General features: G+C 29.9%; 1 protein-coding gene across 4 annotated transcripts in view; it reads right to left on the bottom strand.

The window, feature by feature from the left end:
- LOC105256235 (octopamine receptor Oamb) overlaps positions 1-24,363 on the bottom strand; it is a 120,286-nt gene that overhangs the window by 18,261 nt on the left and 77,662 nt on the right. Inside the window, exon 1 of one of the 4 annotated variants that reach the window (XM_011265979.3) lies at positions 18,818-19,300. The exons of the other annotated variants lie outside the window; for them this stretch is intronic. The gene's annotated coding sequence lies outside the window, so the exon portion shown is untranslated. Of the gene's footprint in view, positions 1-18,817; positions 19,301-24,363 lie in introns of those variants that run through there. 4 annotated transcript variants of the gene reach the window in all.

The following is a 24,363-nucleotide window of genomic DNA, read 5'->3' as shown; positions in this document are numbered from 1 at the left end:
ATCCCGAAAAAAAAAAAATAAAATTTTTCTCTCTTTGAGCCTTGAACTTAATAAAGTAATACTTAAAAGTATTCTAGAGTTAGTTAGACTAAAATTAAATTTCTCTGAGTAAAATTAAATTTCTCGAGTCTAAATTTTTCAAGAAGTTGCTTTTAAAATAATTAAATTGATAGTTTTTTCTCCATTTAAATTGAATATATTAGATTTTGTTTCTTTTTCTCTTATCTGCACACAATATAAAAATTATTTACTTAAATTTAAGATAAAAAACTTGTGAATTTTGTAAAATATTAAATAAATTAAAATTTTGATTATTAAATTTAATTATTAAATTACTCAAATATGTTAGGTTGTTAATTATTCTTATTTTCTCATAACTAATATACTTTACAATAAAATAAATCATCTAAATTCCAACAATAATTATACAATCTTCAAATTTATTGGAAGTTTGAATAAATTTAGTAGTTCGATGCTATCACAAAACAAATCGAATATACCAGAAATGGAATGGTATGCGCAAAGTTGATAGAGAATTCGGTTCAAAGACTAGATGGAATTGAACGTAGATGAATGGACAATCTCGGGCGAGCAAAAAGGAAAACCGCTGATGACAACTGCCACTCAAATACGAAATATACGTGGATTGGTCTATTATCGCTAACAATCGGTATCATTATGCTTGTTTCCTTCTTCGAAAATTGCGACTCGAGCGATGCAAATGATTTCTTTCGACATTTTTGATTTAGAAATTATACGTGTTAAGTCTGATAAAAACCAATTCTAATAAAAACTCTAAAAAAATAAAAAAATGGTCGTATTTCGCTACAAACGAATACTCGTGATAAATCATGTTCATACGACATAAATTTTTTACAATTTTAGTTTTTCGCATTTAATTGCACATGTCAGTCTTTTTAATTTTACCGATATTTCACGTCATATATAAAAGGATAAATATTTTTATATTTATATTATACATTTTTATACATTTAAATATTTCATAATTTGGTCATATTTCCAACGTTAATTTTTCACTTGATCTAATAAAAAATATATATATATATATATCAATAAAAATATATCTTTCATATTATGTATGATATAATTTGTCCTTGTGTGCCTTCATCTTATTTGTAAGTAGGTTACATAAAGTCCTGCTTCTTCTTCGTTTTTTTTTAATTGCAATTAAGTGCATCTCAACAGCACCTGGTGCATCCAAGTGAAACAGCCGCTCGATAGGGACGTTTGACGTAATTCATTGGAAATGTTCGAAGATAGAATCTGACGACAACAGAAAATTTCCGTGTATAACTGCATGTACAATAAAAAAAAAATATTAATGACGTTAATAATTGGTGCATATATGATTCTAAATAATTTAAAATAATAACACGTCATCTCTCACAAAAGTAGTCTCATATAAAATTACAGAAATAAGTTTACTCTTTATAATAAAACTTTTTACTACTTTTTATAGTAAAATATACATCTGTACGATTTTTATTTTTTACATTCTTTCATCTTTAATCCCTGATATATTAAAAAGGGAAGAATATAAAGTCTTAAATTTTTTAAGATCTACTTCTTTTAATTCTTACTTTTATTTACATTCTTGTTTTAAAATCATAAATATAGATCAGAGAGCTCGCTAATTACAAGTCACAAAGAAACTCGGAGAAAACCGATACTCGCTTTTTTTCTATATTTATCGACATAAAAAAAATTTCACGTAAAAAGCAGAATCATGTACATGGCTGTTTATCCTTTTCTTATTTGTGTGCAAAATGCGCAGTAACAAATATGACAAAGAGATTATGAGTGAAAAATATTAAATGATAAACAGAAAGAAGAAGGAAAGAAATAGAAAGTGGTAAAAACACGAAATGTTCGTGTTATACTGAACACATATATATGTCTGCAGAGACAACAAACAGTGAAATGCGAGGCAATGTAACTTGCAGCCAGCAAGAGTATTCCGTTTATTAATTAACATTTGCCCTTTATCTTCACATAAATGTGCATAAAGAATTATATATAAGCTCTTTTGACTCATTTATCGTTGACTCTTTGATGTTCATTCTCTTGCGAATCTCTCTGCATGATTCTTTTATATGTATTAGAATTATTATATTCCATCGTATCAGCTATTGAAATATTATATCACACCTATAATATATTATAATATTTATTCATTAAAATAATAAAAATTCATCAGTACATGTGCACTTATGGGCTTAGCCTACATACATTTTGTTATTTTTAAAATAATATAATATTAAAAAAATATAAGTAAATATGAAAGGAAAGAAAATAATTCGAAAGAAAAGGGAATTAAAAAACACAATTTCATATTTACATGCAATATAAAAAAAGGATATACATATATAAACATATTTAAACTCGAATGGCGTAATATACATAAGGGAGAATGCTGCACTGTGAGAAACTTTTCAGAACATTCGTGTAAGCAACGTTCATCATGTATGCATGTACGTTGGCTTGTAAAAGAGAAACGGTCCTTTATGCGAAGATGCGCGCGAAAGAGGATGATTATACTTTTACATGTACATAGTCTTTAATATACATATACTAGAACTACGTATTTCTCATCCGTTCTTATGTTTACAGAAGCTCGAAACTGTCGGAGGGTTAAGAAGCACGTCTTTATAACCAGAAATGAAACTCTAAAAGACGCAAAGAAGGATATTTTACGCGAAAAGCTCGATCTATTCTAATCATATCGTTCAAATATAAGATATTTTATTTTATTTTATTTCATTTCATTTTATTTTATTTTATTATCTTCATAATTTCTATGTTAATTATGATGAGAGCCACTTATATAAAAAAATCAAATATAAAATCGCAAGAAATTCTGTATTTTCCACGATTAGCAAAATATGAATCACGCGATTATTTTTCAACGAGTAATTTACGAAAATTTCGAGCGCCAAATCAATTTTCATAATCAAAATTAACTCGATAGAAAACTGTCTCTAACTCGGTGCAATTTCTCACGCAATTTCTCGAGAGATTGGCTTTTAATCGGCACGTGACATAGCTCTTCATCGGAATCATGCCGGTGCTAAAATAACGCGAGGCTGTTTAACGAGTCCGAAAACTTTAAATTGCTACATCCATCGAAGAAAAGTTCCGGAACGTTACCTTGCCACGCCGGTATCTTTCCATTCATTTTGGTGGCGTACATAAATTTTTCCCTTCGTATCTTACCGTAAGATTCGCTTTTTCGATCCGGCATAAATTCGACGCGGCTTCGATATCAGGATTGAATCTCTCTCCCTCTCTTTTTTTCTTCGTTTCTGGTCTGGTAAAAGTTTGTTCTTGCGCAGAGAAAAGGAAAGGAAAGCACAAATCGCGCGAAATTATATTTCGCTGATTAATAATAGATGTCAAGCGTGAAAATCTCGATGTGAATCGATGCATGAAGTACAACAAACACATACGGTTAAAATCAATATTGAGATATGGAAACGATTAATGTATATTTTTAAAAAAATATCCTGCTGAAAAACACACCTCAAGTTTTTCTCAAGCTTAGACACAAAAAAAGCATCAATGTACTTCAATATATTTCTTAAATACAGTTGCGTTCGAGAAAAAAGTATCTCTACAAAATTATGAAATCATATAATAGATTAATATAAAAGTAAAATAAATTTTTTTTTCAATACAGAACATATTTATTTACATTTGCGTATATTTAAATTTTTATTTTATATTTTAATTGTCAATAAATAGCATTAAAATCAATTTAATATTTTTAATAAAATAAAATAAATTTTTTTAAATAAAATAATGTACAAAGAGACTATTCTTAAAAGAATATATTATTTTACTTTTTTGCACAGGCACATACAAATTTTAATAATGTTTAATTAGATTTGAAATTAATACGAGAAATTAAATATTAAAGTGACATTCACTTTTGACTGAGCTTTACACGCGGATTATGCGGATAAACAATGAAAATTTTTGCACAACTGCAATTAAGACACCGTGAACGTATTGTCGAGATCTTCTCGTAAAGATTGCAAAGCGAAGACAAGTCCCTTCGGAATTGCCTCCGACTTTGACTTCGGCCCGACACGGAATAGATTCGCTCCCCTAGCGAACGTCGCTTATTTAATTTCAAGCGTAACTTCGATGAAATGACGTGAAAGAAGAGTTGACGAGAAACCAGTGGCGTTCTGACGAAAGTTTGTGTAGCCTAAACGTGGATTTGAAAGGGTTTGTCAGTTTTATCAATGATACCAAACGGTATCGTTGATACGATATTACTCAACTTTCGCGCCAATATAAGTGCAATTAAACTTGATTGATGAATCTAAGGAATATATCAACCCGTCATATTTCGTGGATCTAAAAAAAATGCTTTACAATTTGTGTAATATAGAAAAAAAATTAATTATATAATTAATTAAACATATAAATATAATATGTAGGAATAAAATACGAAGTATTTAAAATAATTATTATTATTTTAACATATGTACATAGTGTTAATTATATAATATAATAGTAAATATTGTTTTGTTTAAAATGTGTTGTAAATTTAATATTTTATACAATGATTTTAGTTGTAAATTACTTTTAATATACAATGTATATATTAATATTACCATTATATTAATATTACCAGGTTGTTATTAATATTTCTAATATACATGCTTAATGAGAGAGAAGAGAGGAAGATTATTTAAATTAATATTAAATTATAATAGAGAAGGAAATTATTATTTCGTTGCTATAATTGATAGCAAAGTCGATGATATTATCTCGAGACATTAGTGTGCCATTACTGCATTATACGAATCCATCGAGAATGATACGTAATATAAACCGTAGCGTAATTCAAGAGACTCTTCGTCAATATCGCAACGATATGTAATTGCAAAGATAATTAATGAATAATTTAATTCGTATGATTACTTCTGTACTGACAGTACGCGTTTTAACCAGAAGTTCGTCTCGATTATTCATTTCGTACGCAATTACGGCAATAGTGCATTAGTAGACGGAAATTTGCTGCGAGCTTATTCCACCTCCAAGTTCGTCTTGAATACGATCGCCAAGTAGCACAAGTCAGGGAAGAGGCCGACGTTGACGCCCAGAGGTGAAACGGCAGCAAGACAGAAAGACGGGCAAGACGGAAAAGCAATCGTCAACTAACTTGAAGCTCTGGAAATGTTATTAACGATTCGTTCAATAGGCCACAAACGATCGTTTGTTTGTTCTATAAACTACAAGTTTATCAGGTTTATCATTCTAAGCCAGAATTACAATCGATTAAAACAAATCGAATGGTAATCAACGATTCTTCGAAGTCGAAAGACTATAGGTTATTTATAAATATCATTTTTATATTATTAAATTACATTTTTAAATTAAATCGAAAAAGAAGAAAAAAACATGTTTCAGAAGAAATAAATCTACATTAGTTAAAAAAATTGAAGCTCACGGAAAGCAATGTCGTTTTATAATCAATTCGAGTTACAAGAGTTAATTTAAAAAAATGTAATTAAATTATAAAAAATAAAAGTTTTCAAAAAAGTATCATAATCATTAAGGAAGCTATTCGTAAAAATTGATTGTTATTTTAATAGTGATTATCATTATAAGATATTATTTTTGGCAGTAAATTAAATTTGTCAAGCGTACATAATATACAAGATAAAAGACGTGAAATTGTAGTAAAAATTTCATACTATATATCATTTGAATAATAAAGAAGTACTTTCGAACTTTATATTTGCACGGCATGATAGTGGAAGAAATAATGGGAAATAATGAGATTCGAAGACAAACGCTTCCGCACCGCAATTAACTGCGACAAGCGAGAGAGAAACGTCGTTGAAACTTGCCGTTTAATGAATTGTAACGAAGCGAGAAATGGCATGTAAAAAAGGATGATCGAAATCCTTAAGATGATTACAGTAACAACGTCTAATGACGGCCGTTAATACGGATGGCATAGCGTCTGTACATCATAGTCAAAGTGCATCAGACCGTACTGCAATCAGACTGTATTGAAGCGGCAATGATTCGTGCATTAAGCAGCACATAATCGCTGCACGATCGGCTGTATAGTTAATCCCGAGGTGCGACTAAATCATCAAATATTACGATGCCAAGCGATGACAAGCGGCCATAATTAGCTCATTAGTGCTATATAAGAGCGTGGGAGTATCTCTAATTTCGACATTTAAAAATTTCCTCTTTAACATGATATATAGTTTAATTAAATAATTCACTAATAATTGTAAAAAAAAACTTGAACAAGTTAATAACGCGCATTTTTAATGTCGTATTAATTTCCTGACAACATAATTTAAATCGCGGATGCGTGTCACATGTAAATGATACTCCGGATTTAATTAGTATACAAAGCACGTCGTTAGAAAGATCAAGTTATAAATTATGAAAGCTATTATCATTATTCTAATGCTCGCTGTAGAGTCTCACGGTATTATTACCATCTTTACAAATTTAGCGCTAAACTTTCACCACCTGATTTTCTCGCGAATATACGACGGGACGTATCCCCCGCATAATTGTTATTAAACAAGTCGCATTATGTTGCAACGAGCGACATAGTTCAGTAATTATAGTTTGCTCCACTTATGGACATTACCCTGTTGGTGAATTATTAAACGGCTTAGGAGCATGCGTCCATCGAACTTTCACGTATCGTTTGCGTATCGCGATACGCCAACATTGGCGTATCCAATTTTGTTTTGCGTGTACTCGTATAACCATAGTTAATTATCATTCAAATATTTCGAATGCAGACAATAATCAATCGTCTCTCAATTAACTTAAAATCATTAATATGCAGATTAGTTTATCCGGCATCGTGTTTAGTTCTTTTCTCATCACTTTACGTATAATAAAAACAAGAGTTTTATATTGTTTCAAATTACAATTAAATTATTGTAGAAAGATAAGAAAGAAGACATGCATGTGAGATGATTAAAGAGAAACAATGTATCTATATTAAATATAACATCTTATAAACAATATCAAACTAATACGAAAAACAATTTTATAAATGATACAAGAATTTAAAATAATAAAAAATATTTAGATATGAAATACAAATAAAATTTAGATTTCCAAATAAAATGAATCTTTTGCTAAAATCATGGTTAACTATTTAAAAAATATATAACGATTGCGGGAACAAACACAAACATATACTTCCAATATTTTCTTTATTTTCTATCCATTTTATTTATTATCATTTCGAGTGTGTCAAATTATCCTGCGCGAAAAGTTTAGTCTTTCTGATATCCCGGGTGTAAACTCTTTCGCAGATCTAATTTCCGTTTTCTCATTCACATCTCGCAAAGTTATATCCAAAACTTCGTTCTACCCGCATAACGTGCTCTCGTATTCTACAATAATCAAGTCTATTAACGCGAGATTTACGTGATCGAGACATTGCGATTTACACGAGATCTATTTTGTGCATTGCGTTTTATCATAGAAAGAATTAGTTGAAAATTGCCGATCGTACTAAAATTTTTACGACACTTTCGCAATAATTTTAATTTTAAAATGAAAAAGCGAATGCGAATAAAATACAGTAAATAATTTTATAATATGAAATTTCTAACAATTTGATCTTTATTATACTAGAAAAAGCATTAAGATTATTAATTGTATATATTGTTATATAATTATGTCATATTATATATGTACGCTGAGAAAAAAATTATGTTAAATCAACAATGTAAATTGGAATTTATTTTATTAATTCAATAATATTATTAATCAAATAAATATTATTAATCAAATGGCGTATTAATTTGATTAATAATATTATTGAATTAGTAAAATAAAGATTGTGATTAATAATGTTATTAAATTAATCAAATAAATTCCAATTATACTGATGTTGTTGGTTCAACATTATTTTTTTGTCAGTGTAGTATTATATATTGTTTCTTTTAATAAATCTTTATAAATATTTGTACTCTAAAAAAACAATGTATTAATTAAGAGATAGAACAGTTGGTTGATTTTCTTCGCAATTCATTAGTATAAATAGCAATACGATTAATGAAAACACACATATATACGTATGCTTTTAATTTACTCTAATTTGCTTAATTTATGTACTTTTATCTATTATTAAACTTATCTCATCCTACTCTGTCTATTTCTACTTCGATTATCTAAAGAGCTAATATAACACCCTTCATGTAAAGCTGAGGTAATAAAGGACACGCTACAACTGATGACTATATATTATATAGCACAACTATCACTTGTTGCATTAATAAGCACGCGTCATATTTTTTCCTTTTGTTTTATCGCGCAAATAATTACTAAAATACTCAATATTAAAATATTTTATATATAAAACAGAAACATAAAATATGCATTGAAAGTTGATTCAATTTCTTTAATCATTTTTCTGTAGATAAAATTAACTCGAGATAGAGAGCAACGAATAATATGTTCACAAATATAGAGAATATAAATATCTGAAGAGTGTATATGTATCACACGAAAGTAAGTGCACATTTTCCGATAAAACTCAATCGGTTTTTATTTGTTTTGGTTAGAAAATATTATTTTGTTGTATCACTGTATTTGAAGGGAATATTCTGGAATTTTTGCGCAGATGTGTAATATGATCCCAGGATTTCGCCCCGTGACCTTTTCACGTTTCCGCACCACTCCCGGCAATAGATCTCCTCCTACGCGATTCTCGGTATCTGAATCTTCTTTATCCTTCGTTAATCATATTATAAAGCAAGTAAGTACTCGCTTTTCCTTATCGTGATACTATTATCCGTTTGCCACCTAAATTGCTCGCATTGATTTAACCGCTTTCTCCCACTCTAAATTCCTTAGAATTGTTTTATTGAAATGCTTTCACGAAGCAGACGCTCTCAATCCTCAACTTCGAGATCTGAGATGCTTATTAAGAGTCATAGCCCGTCGAAATCCATAACGAAGCGGATCTCGGCTAAGTAAGTGCAGAGATATAACCGGATGTATATAACTCCGGGCAAACGAAGTTGACGGCTCGAAACAAGATAAATACCCATGGTAGCGAGCAATATTTACTCGAAACAAGCTGTAAGTCCTGTGATTTCCGCAGTCTGCATTTACCTCTATCTCAGCGATTACATAATAACAACGTAAAAGTTTTTTTATGCTGGAGGTAACCCCCGTCCACTTTATTAAATGCAATTGAGAAAAATTGCCAAATACTTTATTATATGTTATTTATTCTTCACTAATTAATAAGCTTGCTAATAATAATAATTATCTTTCTAAAATTATAATTTCCTTCATGTATGTAAATTTGTATAATTTGCGAAATAAATGTAAAAAATTCTCTATTACTTTACGTACGTACTTTATTTTATAATATGTTTTATATGTTACATTTCATACATTATATGCTATTCGTACGGCTTATTTCAACATATTATTAATATTATATTACTTTTCTTATATATCACAGAGTGAGAAAATGAAACAATTTAATTAACAAAATTAATGCGCAGTACTATATTACATTTTTATATCAAAAGAAAAGGGAAATTAAATGCCTCGCATTTTAAATTTTCATTTCCTAGAAAGTTCTAACGAGTTTTTACGCCGTTCAGTATTTTAATCAGATGATAAGAGTCTGAAGAGGAACGCGAAAAGTTAAATTACAATAAGTGATTAAAAACAGCCCAAATCACTGCGAAACTTTTAAAAGGAGACGATATTGAAATACAAAAGCACTTAGTTTATTCCTGCTTAAATGCTACATCAATGTGACAGAAATGTTAAATCAAAAACTAAATATTGCTCGAGAAGTTATTCAGTAATTATATTCCTTTCTCGCATAATTAAGAATATTCAGAATATTGACGTTTATTCCTCGTGCATTTTGGATTCATTATTATGGAATAATTAAAAAAAATTATTGTATTTGATAAGATTTTTATTTTGTGTTCGTGACACATTAAGATTCATATAGCATTTTCTACCATCGATAAATTAGTTACTAAGTAAGTGTAAAAAATAATTGGCTAAAAAAGGACTTCAGCAATAACCTATATACTTTACGTGTAGCGATAAAAGATTTTTATATAAATATATAAAAAATATGTGTGTATAATATATAAAAAAAAGTATGTGCGTATAAAAATAAAATATGTATAAAAGTACTTTTTCTTTCACATATAAATTTATTATTATTTATCTTTCATATAAGAGATTTTGAGATAATTTCTTGTATAAAATTCGATAAATTTAATTAAAAATAAATTTTAATTAAATTTTATTAAAATCAACGTGGATCGATGTGGTTTAACATAAAATTTAAAAATTTAACATAAAATAAAAAATAAGAATTTTAACATATTTAAAAATTTTAAATTTAAAAAAAATTAAAAAGAAAACACAAAACCTAATAAATATTAAAAAGTAAACTCACATCACGTTCTCTCTTAATATACTCATTTAATTCTCCCCTCCTATATATAACGACACGGATAAATAACTTCCTTGTGATCTTTCTGTAACGAATGGCGGTTCGTAGAGGTTGTCCTTGGTAACGAACAGTGACGAGAATTGTTGGTAATATACAGAAACCAGCGGTCTACCGAAATGCTTATAATCCAGGCGGTGATAACCGTTTGCCCACAATCTATCTACGCACGTCCCGGTGATTTTTTCACGAGCTAGGGAGCTATAGCGGAGAAAGTTTTACGATCGAATGTGCGGATCGACTGGAATGGAGCAGAGAAGGCGAATCATCCCGCTGCTGTGTAGTCTAGGCCCGAAGGCAGCTTCTAATCTACCTTCGACAAACTAAGTTACTGGTTTCCTTCTCGTAGAAAAAGAGGATAGAAGAGGGGAAGATTGCGCTCAAGTTTTCGCGCGAAGCTCGCCGCCTCGGGGCTCGGATGGATTCTTTTTCATCCCTGATAACATGATTACGATTAACAGTACGACAAAATGCAGGGCACGTAACAATGAATTATCTACGATAAATTTACATCGCGAGTAAAAAGCTTCTCTATTTCAATGTTAAATATTTAAATATAAAATGTATTATAATGTATTATGTATTTATAAGTTATATTGAGAAATAAAGGAAAATTGAAAGAGAAATGTATCGATGATACAGCAAATGTAATTTATCTAATTTTAGATTTGCATTTTATATATATATACGTCAATTTTTAATAAAGCTATTTTCAATAGCTATTTTATCGCTTTTCACGGTTGTCATTATATCAAAACTTGTCAATTAACATTTATTTAAAATTGACTGACAATATTAGACGCCGGTTTCTGTTATTTATATGCATCTAGAAAATTAAAAAGATTTTATTTTCAGTATACAATAATTTTTTGAGTAATTAGATTTTCTTTTGAAACCAAGAGATATATCATAAGAAATACTATATATCAAGAAATAAATTCAGATTTATTGGAAAATCTAAAATATTCTAACATATATTCAATATTAAATACATAACATTAAACTGATGTAAAACATTTCTTTTTATTTTCTTGACATTTTTACTTTAAATTATTTTAACAAAAAAGAAACAAGGACGAAATATTTCTCTTAATATTTACATATGCATTTACATGTCATATGTTAATGCAAATATCATTCTGCTTTTAATAATACACATATAATTCGAGAACACTGTAATTAAAAGATCGTAACAATCTTTGTTGTCCAATTTAATACCTCGCAGTATTTAATTTTTGTTGCTTTTTACCACAGTCAACTTTAATTATTATTTATCATTATCTTGCAACTTTTATTTTCGCTCACACACTTCATCGTTTGTTTTCGATAAAAACAATGATTTTTCCGCAACGTATAAGCCACAATACTATCATATAATGTATAAACTTTCAAAATAATGAGTTTATCGTGCTGAATTCATACTATGATATTACCGATAATAAACAAGAATGTTCTTGAGAGAAACAATGATATTTCCATTTTTCCACAGTAAATCAATATTTATATACACTCTATTCTACATTTATCTTTCTCAAATTGATTTTCTTGCATTATTTCTATCATTGTTAATAAATATTTATTATAATATTATATTAATATCATATTAATTATATTAATTGCAGCTACTTTTAACATTATTTTGTACTGATAAATGCTGCAGCGACAAAACAAAAGCTGATTTCTTGTGTGAGCAATTTAGACGCAGAGATTCAGTAGTATAATCATTATATTAGTCAGACTGCTAGAATAAACTTCATTGCTAGAATAAACTTCACTATCCTTCTGTGTTGATTTCAAAATATAATATGTTTGAGATTGTAATATGTCACATTTCATTCTTCTTTTTCATCATCCTTGTTTAATAAAAGAAAAAATTTAAGTCCGTCATTCATATTTAATTATATCTAAATTTACATTTTGTTTCTTCGAAAATATTAGATTAATAGACTAATAGATTAATATACAAAAATAGTCTAATCATTCATACTTTGTAAAATCGTATGCAGCATTAAATATTTATTTAAATTTCTTTAAATACATTATAAAATAAATATAGCTTAAAATCTATTAATCTCGGTCTTATTAATTCTTATTAATTCTTTTTTTACACTCATATCTTAAAATATATATTTTATTACTTGTATCTCGCATATATGTATATGTGTATGTTTAATTATATTACATTAAAATTACAAGAAACTGTATTGCATTTCTTAACGATTGAAGTGGTAGAACGTTAAGAAATACGATCACCAGAAAATTTAGGAGATTGCATCTTAAACATTTGAGAGGTATACCTTTCAACGCATTTCTTTTAGAAACGCTTCAGGTCCCTACGCACAACACACGTGCAATATGTCGTCTTTTGTCTCTGATAGAATTTCTTCCGACATTTTAAAATGTTTACTGTGTAATATAGTAGGGAAATAGATTGTCCTCGCGGCACTGGTAAATAAAATGGAAATATACGATCGCATCTTTCGGTCCGCCCGTGTCCTTCGTCGCCATCCGAGACGAGATTCAAAGAAAAGTTTCTCCGCAACCGCCGACGGACGCACATACTTTCATTTCGTCTTTTTCTTTCCTTCTGAATAAAATACTCGGCCTCCAACATGCCAAGAAAGAGCGAAGAATCATGGCATTAAAATAATGTATGAAATTGCTAATGTTTTATGATAGAAATATCATATATATTTCCGTAAAACGAGTCAAATAAAACCATTTGAAAAAAAATTGAAAAAGTAATTCTTCATGATGTCTATTAATAATTTTTGCAGAAAGAATATAACAAAAATAATAATAAAGAAATTAATGTTTGCAAAAATTATTCAATAAAATATATATAATATATAAAATAAAATTACTCTGAGAGAAAGACTTTGATGGAAGTTTGAGAAACGAGACAAATATTAGTCGATACTTTTATGTGAGCAACAACCATTAAATTTAAGCAAATACATTTTACAATTTAAAATTTACATAATGCAGTGACGTCTCTTTTGTGAATTCATTCTACGTAATCTTTGTAACTTTCGAAATTTCGTCTTCAGGGTGTATGCGGAAAAATAGTAGTTGTAATATTAAAGAAAATCAATTTTTTCTGAAAATTTGCAACTATTATTTGACTTTAGAGATACATTCATTTTAACTCTTAACCAATTTTTACCGACTATTTTACAGCCATTCTCTTTCCTTCTCATCCTCATGATGTCCATTTGCGTCTGACGTTTGCTCGTAATTCTGCTCTGCATGTGCAGTCCTAGTCCTTCCGTTTCGCACGCACATGCTCTTTCATCTGTCTATCAAATGAAGGAAATTGCACTGTGGGAAAATATTTGTTCTGCGACGTGATATATTCATAGAAGTGAATTAGTCAAATAACAATAATTCACACTAGATATGCAAAGGGGAATTATCCCGTATTGCCTTCTATATAATTGCAATAACATGGGTTATAATAACCCGCGAAAGTGTTTGATAGCAGTTTTTCCTCGATTAAAATGCGCAAGAGTAGCTGCAGTTTCATTGGACTGAATTTTTGTGACGAGAAAATTATAGAATATATATCCGCAAAGTCAACAGAATTGAAGATGTGCTGAATCGATCTCTTCTTAATCTGTTTAGTGACGGATTTATTAAAATTATTTTATCTTCTCTTCCAATCATATTTTTGCAAAGTATATTTATTAAAAGAAAAACAGAAAAAACTTAAAAATATTTGAAATCTCTGAAGAAAATAACGTACATATATGTGATTATTGTGCGTTAAGATTATTCATTTTATATACTAAAATTTAATGTGCACATGTGTGTCAATATTCTTGAAGAGGTTGAAAATTTGAATAAAGATTCTTCAATTCAGCTGCTCTTTGCTATTTTAAAATTTTTAGCGTTGAATATGTTATTAATAAAGTTTAAAGTTAAATTTTTGTTAATGTGTGCGCGCACAAAATTAATTTAAATTAAATATTTATATAATAAATATTTCGAATCTTCTAATATTCGACATTAATTAACTAATTAATTAAACTTTTATTTCAATATTAATAAACTAATGATTAATTTTTCATTTCAACATGAGATAAAAAAATCAATTCTAAATTTCTTGTAAAATATTAATGACTGCTATTTCATAGCAGATGATTTTAGAAATATTGCACTTGAAGTACATACTTGAAAAAAATTAAACGAAAAGAGGAGCTTTTGCTATTGAAATTTTTTCTAAGTTTTGAAAGCTACTTACGTTTTTAAACCGTATTTAACTTAAAATCTGCCTCCATCTACATTTTCATAAAGCAAATAAAAATTCGTAGATAAACGAAAATACGCTGCTCTCGGAGCGTTGCAACATACATCGCGACGAACGCGTATATGTAAAATCTGCATTTTTTCCCGTTGCATAAAGGCGCGCAGTAAGACTGAAAGAAATTCCGACGTATCGCAAAACTCGTAATCTTCTGAAAGCACTCGCCCGTCGTATACATACATCTCACTCCGCCGTCGACGATTTTGTCAGCAAGTATAAGACGAATAAAGCAACGATGATAGCACGCGAGCGCATGGCAACTCTACGAAGATTAACAGATACGATGTTTTTGCGAAACGGAAAATATGGGACGATGAAGGCGTGGGCTTCAAAAGGCCATTGACAAACTCTGCTTATCATTTCGAGAATGTAACCCTGGGATCGAAATGAATAGAGAGCAAGCTAGCGGAACGAACTTCTCATAAAGCTGGACCAACGTAGTAATATCGGTTTCTAAATTTGTCGAATATACGAAACGTCATAGTGAGTATATTTTAATTCTTCAGAAAGCTGTGCGAAGAAACATACAATTGTTTTCATAATAAAATGATAAAATTGTATATAAAAATATATGAGGAAAAGTTTTTATATTTTAAATTGATTTTTAAAAATATAAAAATAAAAATAGATTATAAGAATAAAATATATATTATATAAAATATATTATAAATATATTATAAATATATTATATATATTATAAATATATTATAAAAAATATATTATATATATATTATATAAAATATATTATATATTACATTGATTTTTAAAAATATATAAGAATAAAAATATATTTATATATAAAAATATAATATATTAAAAATATATTATTGTTTATTTTTACTTCGATATTTTGAATTCATATATCGCAAATTTTGAATTTGATAAAAATTTGGATATTTTTATTCAAAATTAATTCTAGATTAATAAAATACATTTCTATTTCCCTTCGACATTACGAGGTTTGTTAAAAATTTTTAATCAAATATATTTTCCTAAAAATATTTGCAACAATATTTTTTTACTTACCGTAATGTAATATGCAAATGAGAGGCGTATTAAAAGTGCCGCAAACAAAAGCATAGAAGCAGTCCGAGTTCGCAAAAACTCGACGTCAGCAATTAAGAGTTATATTGGTGATTGCGATAACGAGAATAATCATTGAGGATAAAAATTCAGCATCACTCGGAATTTCAGCATGTTTTATTATGCGTGCAAATGGTTATTGTTCAGTATGCAAATTATCAGCTTCGGAAAAGTCTATTTGCAGCAAGTTACGGCGAAAAGCTGCAAATTCGATTTTCATTTTTCACATTAGATAGTAATAAATATGGCCGTTATCAAATCACTGATTTACATTAATTTTCCGATAACGATAGGAATCGATATCGCTTGTGACTAAAAAGCTTCAATGATTGTCATGAATAAATCTCATTTTCAATTTTGAACAACAGATAATACAACATATCTATTGATTAACAGATAATTTCTATTCAATAAATTCATAAACGAAATTTATTCAGTACGTTAATAATTGCTCATTTGTCGTGAGATAATGACATAATAATGATGAAACTTATGCAAAATCTTTCAGGCCTGATTCGCTAAATTAATACGACGGTATAATTTATGAATAATCAAATTAATATATGTATATAATCATCAATTATTAATATATACGACATATTTACCACTCAATATTATAAGTCCTTTCGAGTTTACTAGATTGCACCGTCGAAGGACAATCTTCCTCTTTCTTGCTCGAATTTTCTCTGATAAATCGCGGTAATTAGCATTCTTTTTTTCTGAGATTCATCGATATTCACGGTGGTCGTCCTAATTCGTCATTCGATACAGCTGAGATCGTGCGAAATAGTCGTCGAGATATCGCAAGCATGCAAATAACGAACGAATGAAAAAAAAATCAAGCTTACACTCGCGTTCATTAATCATTTCTAATATTTTCGGAAGAAGTTCAGAATTTTTTTATGTTTTTGCACTGATTTGGTAAATAATTATTGTTTCCAACATAAAGATTCATTCTTCTAACTAGTCAGACTGTACGACTTTGTTTGCACCGACTTTTAATAAAGCCACTTTACGGAAATGAGAAAAATAGATTCGAGAAAAGAGTGCACGGTCCCACCAAACACCAATCTGAGATATTCTCCATTCCGTGCAGACGTATAAGATGTTTTGTAAAGTTTGAGATTAAACTTTAGGTATGCTCTGAATTTATCAGACAAGGCGATCCTCAAAAGTTTGACGCCTCACAAAACGCGCAATATATTTTCAGTTCTTCATCCTACGAATCAAATTCCTACTCGATAGAAAATATAATAAAAAAATTATATTGAATAATATAAAATTTTTTCTAAATTTTTTAATTTATAATTAATAAGAATTGAATATAAAGTGAAATAATTTTTAGTTTATAATGTCATCAAACATTTTTTACTTAAAATAAATTTTATCACAATAAAAACAATTTTTTAAAAAAGTGCTTTGTTATATTTTTACCACATTTTTTGCCATTTGCGATAGAATTATACAACTGCAACTGTTCATGACTTGCATGAATTGCAAGGGATTTTAACTCAAAGAAAGATAATGAAGAATAACGAAAGAAATTCCGGATATATGTCATCGCGTTATTTTATGACAGTAATTTTACCTATCTCCAATTACTTTCTGACTGGCGCGATAAACTCGAGCTCTCATGTTTTGCAAGAAGATACGTTTATAAATGATTGATAAATGAAATCTGTACCATCTGATTTAGAGCATTAATTTTACGATTCAGCAAAATTGCAGAGTAAAATTATTTCGCAATTATCAAATATAAAAGTTTTCAAATAACGCAAAATATCGATATTGAGCATCATGACAATTTTGATATTTTGTAATCATTATGAATTTATTTCTATAAAAGCTAAATAGTTATAATAAAACTTTTTAAAATATAATGTTTATTAAAAGTGTAAATAATATTTCTATAATATAAAATATAATGTTTATTATAATCTCTAAAATATAATGTTAAAATATATTATCTAAAATATAATGTTTATTAAAAGTGTAAATAATATTCCTATTATTTTTACTATTACCTTTTTTTAAATATTGTATTTTAAAGACTTTTGTTATTAAAACTGTACATTATATCTTCTAAAATGAAAAAAGTGAAGAATTTTAAATATATATACATATATAGCTACATGGTATTCAACAACAGTACTTTTTTGAGAAGCTTATGTCCGGCTGTTTTTAAGCGGTTATTTCTAACATTGCTAAAAAAGCGAGAGATATTCGCGAAACATTTCATCGCGTTCCCAGAACAGGAGTTATCTCCATTTTCAAGTAGCTTGCAGTCACCGCAATAAGACCGCGTTTGAGTTTTCAAGAAGATAAATTCAGAAAGTGTAGGAGTATAAAGTAATCCTTTTACGTACAGGAAAGAGAGACTTTGACGAACGAACCATGGAAACGCGCAATATAGATTCAAATTCTCTTCCACTGTATATCTTTAACATTGTAAAAAAAGAGACATTAATTCTTCAATGTGATATTTAATTTTATTTTTATCTTGAGAACATGATTGAGAATGTTGGTCCACTATAAAAATAATAATAATTCTTATATAGATATTCAACTTTTTATATAATTTATGACATAGAATTACAGAATATACAGAATTTGAGAATCGTTAAATAAGCGAAAACTTTATAATAATTATAATAATTATTAAAACGTTACACACACGAGAAAATCTGCAAAAGTTCTTGCAGTCTTTGTCATACGTTAATGATAAAATTATATTATTGATAAAATTGTATTTGAATTAAATAAAAAAAAGTTTAATTTCAAGTTTTTGTTGAAATGCAACTGTAGACTTTGAGATTTTACGTAGGAATAATTTTTAAAAAGGGAAACAAGTAGTCAACAGTCACGATATAGTCAGACATCGCGTACGCTTCTATTTTACTCACTTAGTTCCAAAGTGTCACCGTGTCATCCAGTTATTTCATCCCGTAGCATGTTGAAATTACTCAACCACTCAAGGCAATCGCACGATTCGATAACACTTGTACCACTGTGTGAAGTCAATTGTGTGTGTTAAATTTCTCGCGAGAATCTGCGACACCGGTCGATCTCTTACGATCGCTTACTTCCGCTCATTTCCTTCGAGGCAAATCCGGCTGAATCGAGCATCAATCGCTTCTCGTGAAATTTTTTTTTCTCGAAGGATCATCGTCTTCCCTCGCGATCCAGAAATTCTCCCCCTCTCCCCCGGAAATTCGGGAGCGAATCGCCGGAGAAACGCCTCGGCAAATTTGAAAATTACGCTCTCTCGACGCGCCGACGAGAAAGAGGAAGTAAGAGGGGGAGAAAACAAAAAAGAAAGAAAGAAAGAGAGACAGAGCCGGGGAAGTCCCCAGGGACGATCGAGAGGAGCGAGAGACAGAATCGTCCCGGACGCGTCGCGAGTGACGAGCGCACTGAGGATCCGGGCGTCCCGTGCGACTGCAGCCGCATGCGCGATGCAGGACGCAGGATATCAACCGGCTCCGACATTGTCCCGTGGATCCTTCGTTTTCGCGCATCGGCAGATATCTCACGATAGTCACGAGAAACGCGTTTGACGCGAGGCGGATAAATAAATTTAGACAACAGCTGGAAGATAGGACCATAGCCTAGAACCTAGAGAATATGGGCTTTAAGGGTTTTCTTACATCGTATCAAATGGATACAAAGTGTCAATAATATTGACAGTTTTAAAGAATCTATTCGTCTTTTAGGTATTATATATCCTTGGCATTAAATAAAAATACTGAAAATTAAATTATATAGAATGTTTTTCCACACAGATAGAAAAGTCTCACAAAAATGAAATAAATATTCCTAGAAATAAAATATAGATATTATTTTACAGAAGAATTTCGTGACGCATCTTGTCCTTATCCTTGATATTTTCTAATATTCTCTTTCTATTAATATAAGGAAATAGTTACTAATAAAAATTACAAACTATAATTATTACAAAAATATTTCTTATATATATCTTGTGCTTCTTTGTGATTATTAATTATATGTATTGATGTGGTCTATTGTAATATTCGAAAAACATTCATGTCAGATATCTTTTTTCAGTAATTAAAATTTAAAATATTTCTGAAATAACACAAATCTATCGATATTTTTTTTGTATTTAAGCTTCGAGATACAAACTAAAGACTGCACTTTTCGACATGCTTTGTCTATATGTGCACGTCGAGACTGGTAACATTATTTTCATATTTCCCAGCTGCGTCTCGCCGATAAAAGAACATAACGGAGTTTGCGGCTCGTCCGAAGACCGCCGCGAGGAAGATTCGACTCGGGTCAGTCGAACTGTTTGCGAACTGCTCCGGTGCGATAAGGGTCATTGATATGGAAAATTATTCCGAACATATAGTATTCTTCAACTCTCGCACGCGTGTGGCTTCCGCCTCGGGGGATTGCATCGTTATATATATATATCTTCAATTTTAAGAACAAGTTATACTAATTTTAAAATTTTCTCCAAAGAGATCATCTTTAAAATATTTTTAGTAAAAAGATAAAGAGGCATGTATAATAATTAAATTAAGAGAGGCAATACATGTATAATAATGTAAATAAAGAGGCAATACATGTATAATAATCAAATTAAATTTGTATTTAATTAACAGAATATTTTCTAGGGGAGGATTTAATTATGTAAATATTTATTTACTATATACGTATATTCAATTTTTCTCATTTTTACAGCCAATTTGCATTTCTTTTCTCGAAATTTCAACCATTTGCGCATTTTACAGAATTTAAAATTAAATTATTATCCGCATATATGAGATGACATTAATACCTTGGCATAAAAAATATGATTATCAATTATATGAAATATGAAGTAAATTTGCGAGAAACACTTGAATGAGATTTACATCGAAATGCCAAAAACGAAAAGAATTTCCTCATTCATCAGCATCTATACATTTAGAATGTAAATAACAAATGCATATTCGCGCGCGTCTGCATTTTCCGATTTTCAATTATATAATTCGGGAAGCGTTGAACAACGAGATATTCAAATCATCTAGTTTTTCGCCGAATTTCAATACTATACATTTAAATGCGCAGGCATTTATACCGCGAACACCCAGATATCCGCAATAAAACATTCGCGATTCTCTGTATGACCATGCCTCGATGAGAAAGATTGCCTGAATTTTTATTGGACTGTGCTTAATTCAAAATTTCGGCAAATCCGCCTACGTCTGTAATATTTCGTGCAACTCGCGATTTCTATACATTTCTACGTATTCAAAGAGTGATATTAACCGATAAGTCCGTACGATATCGCCCACGATGCACGTTGCATTCATCGAGGAGATTTACTGGTTATTACAAACGATTATAATTCGTGCTACAGGTGCGCATATAAAATAGCGTTGTAAGAAGATCTACGTAACAAATTACACATGCGTACATGTGACATATTGCGACAAATTCATGCATGTACTAATTGGAAGCAAACCTTGTCCTTTACACATTTAAAATTCTTTCCTTTCATTTGATACATTTATTACGAAATTTATCATGTAAGGAAGCAATCAAGCAAAAATGATGAGATTTTTGTATCGATAAAAAATTTTTGTACCCGTAAAAAGATATAAAAATATGAATTTTTGATATTTTTCATACGTACTTAATTTTATGTTTAACACATAATTAAAACATAATTAAAATTCACATTACTTTATCTTATTCAGAAAGTTAGATTCTGTTTATTGCAAATTTGGATCTCATCAAAACCCGAGTTGGACTTCATTATATTGCTCGTGCCACGTGCGGATAACCTTCTTAAGCTATGTTCACATTTGCGACTGCAGCAATGGCGGAATTTACAGATTGGCGCGCACACGCGAGTCTTTTCGAGGGAGGTGGGCGATATATTCGGGAGTTAACAAACAAAACTTCACGTGTGACTGCATGCTACCTCAACGTATTGCGATTTGCTCGGTCAAAGTTCATGTAAGTAAAGGTCGCCGGTATGCATCGGTACTAGTGCAGCGGAAACGGAATCCATCATAGATAGGTATACCCCGAGGGAAACGTCGATCGAGCTTCCTGAATCAAGATTGCGAGAGGATGGTTATTTCATGATTGAAGATACAGTTCGACTTTCGGATAAACACCGGAAATAAAATAATCATTCAATCTTGTTTTATTTCTAATATTTTTTCATATAAGTAAAATTTTAACTCTTTCTCCCTGATTTCTTAAAAAATAATAATAATCCTGAAATTTTTCAAACTGATATTCTTTAATATATTATTGTTTTCATATGTAAATATATTTTTTTCACGAATTATAACTTTTAAGAAAACAGTATATATAACTTAATAAAAAGTGCAGAAAGACTTGATATCATTTTTCCATGATTTTTAAAAGTCATATCTCTTATTAAAATCCCGTCTCACTTATTTACGTACCTACTAGCTTGTGAAAAATCAGGCTTGCTGAGAAAAACTTACAATTAAAGGAGAACTTTCCGTTCGCGCATGAAAAGCATGCATCGTTAAGATGTGAAAAATCTCTGATTGACGTATTGCGACAGTAATAAGCGCAGAGTTAGCGGACTTGCGGCCCTTAGTCGAGTATCGGCCCGGGTCGAGTGTCAATTAGAACTTCTAGGATTGTTGGTAAGAAGTACAGCTTGAGCAAATGTCGAGCACGAAACGTGCGGTCTTAACTCACACAGTATTCTGTTAATATTTATATTGAGCACTTAAAGATCACAGGATGCACAACATTGATCAGATGGCGGGAGAAAGAAGAAAAAAGAGCGAAGAGAGATTTTAGAAGAAAATAAACTTGAGAGAGAGATAAAAAGATTTATGCGTTTGGATGTGTAAAAAAAAAAATATTGCGGTGCTGCGTCGCGATGATATTATGCACCAGTGAATATTTCATGGTTAGATTTACACGCAAAATTATCCTTGACTGGGCCAAGGATAATTATGAGCGCCATTTGATACTCATGATTAAACGCGACGCGTAAAATAATGTTATGTTGCGGTTATTTCTTATCCTCGCAGCTTCCTCGTGTATTAAATAAAACGTTGAATCAAGCATTAGACAGTAGTAATATTAATATTAATATTAGTATAGTTAAAGTTTTAAGCAGAAAAGTTCGGAATATTTATTTCAATTCTTTAAATAATAGCTAAATATTTCTACAATATTTCCACTAAAAATGTTAACCCTCTCGTTTAATTATTAAAAAATAATTAATTGTGTTTTGCAATTTTTATATTAGAGTGATGTGCTTTTTGTTAGAAATAGATGTAATTAGATACTTTTCGTAATAATAGTTGATTATTCATTAGAGACATTTAGTGAAATGTATTTTAACGAATATGTACCCCGTGAATCTTCATGGTAATTATGCGTCGACCTTTTGTCATTTTGCACGTGCCGCATGCATCGAAGCCTGGCGCACAAGAAAAGCACCCCAGTTATGTGCGTAATTCCGTTAATTACATGGTCGTAACAATTACGATCATCGACTGACTGGTATTTCCGCTATGACGAAATTGCGAGCGATCTTTGAAGAGCTTCCACCTTTGAACGAGACGCATTTGACATCTCAAATTAATTAATGAAACGCTTTACATCTCAAATTAATTATTTTATTAAAATATTAATTATACTAATTCACCATAGAATGATTGTAGAGATGTATATAAATCTTGCTGTATATAAATCTTAAAAAATATTTTCACACTACGACAGCAAAATGCTGCTACAGTTTTTCAGAATTAAAAAAGTTGATGCAAATAGTATTAATATTTAAAAAAAGAAGAAAGATAAAAATTTTTTATTATTATAGCATTCTATCCTATCATAACTTCGTTCTATTGTAGCTTTATAAAAATAAAAGTTTATATCACAACAAATAAATTTATACGAAAATGCAATGAACATGAAAACTTGAATTTCTACTGTATTTTACTGCATAAATTAATTAAAATGTACTTATTCATACAATTTCTGATTCACCATCACAATTTTATGCGCTATTTTGTACAAATAATATTTTGAAACGAAAAGCGTGAAAAATAAACGAGCGTATAAAAATCAATAGTTTCCATTTTAATTTCCATTCATTTTCCGGAGCATATTACGGGGAACATCCCGGAAGGAAAGCTTATACTTCGACACGCCTGAATGGTTTTCCGCTTCTCGAGAAGAGAAGGTCGGAAATAAACGGTGGAATTACTGGAAGTCGAAATGTCATGGTTCAACGAAAAGATCCACGATGGTCAGTATTTTCCCGAGGCGATAAGACAAACGGTTCCGTTTCGTCTGGCGGCAGGAATCCGGATGGCCCGAAATCATATTCATTTGTGTCCGCGCGAGCAAAGTTATCGCTAGATTATTCTGTCTGTTACACAAATGATGCAACTGCACGTAAAATCTCGTATGGAAAGAAGCAGCTACTCGATGCCGC

Source organism: Camponotus floridanus, unplaced genomic scaffold, assembly GCF_003227725.1.
Source record: "Camponotus floridanus strain SB8 unplaced genomic scaffold, Cflo_v7.5 scaffold119, whole genome shotgun sequence".
NCBI classification, from domain to species: Eukaryota; Metazoa; Arthropoda; class Insecta; order Hymenoptera; family Formicidae; genus Camponotus; species Camponotus floridanus.
Note: the sequence above shows the minus strand (reverse complement) of the source record. Positions and strands in the feature narration are given on the sequence as shown.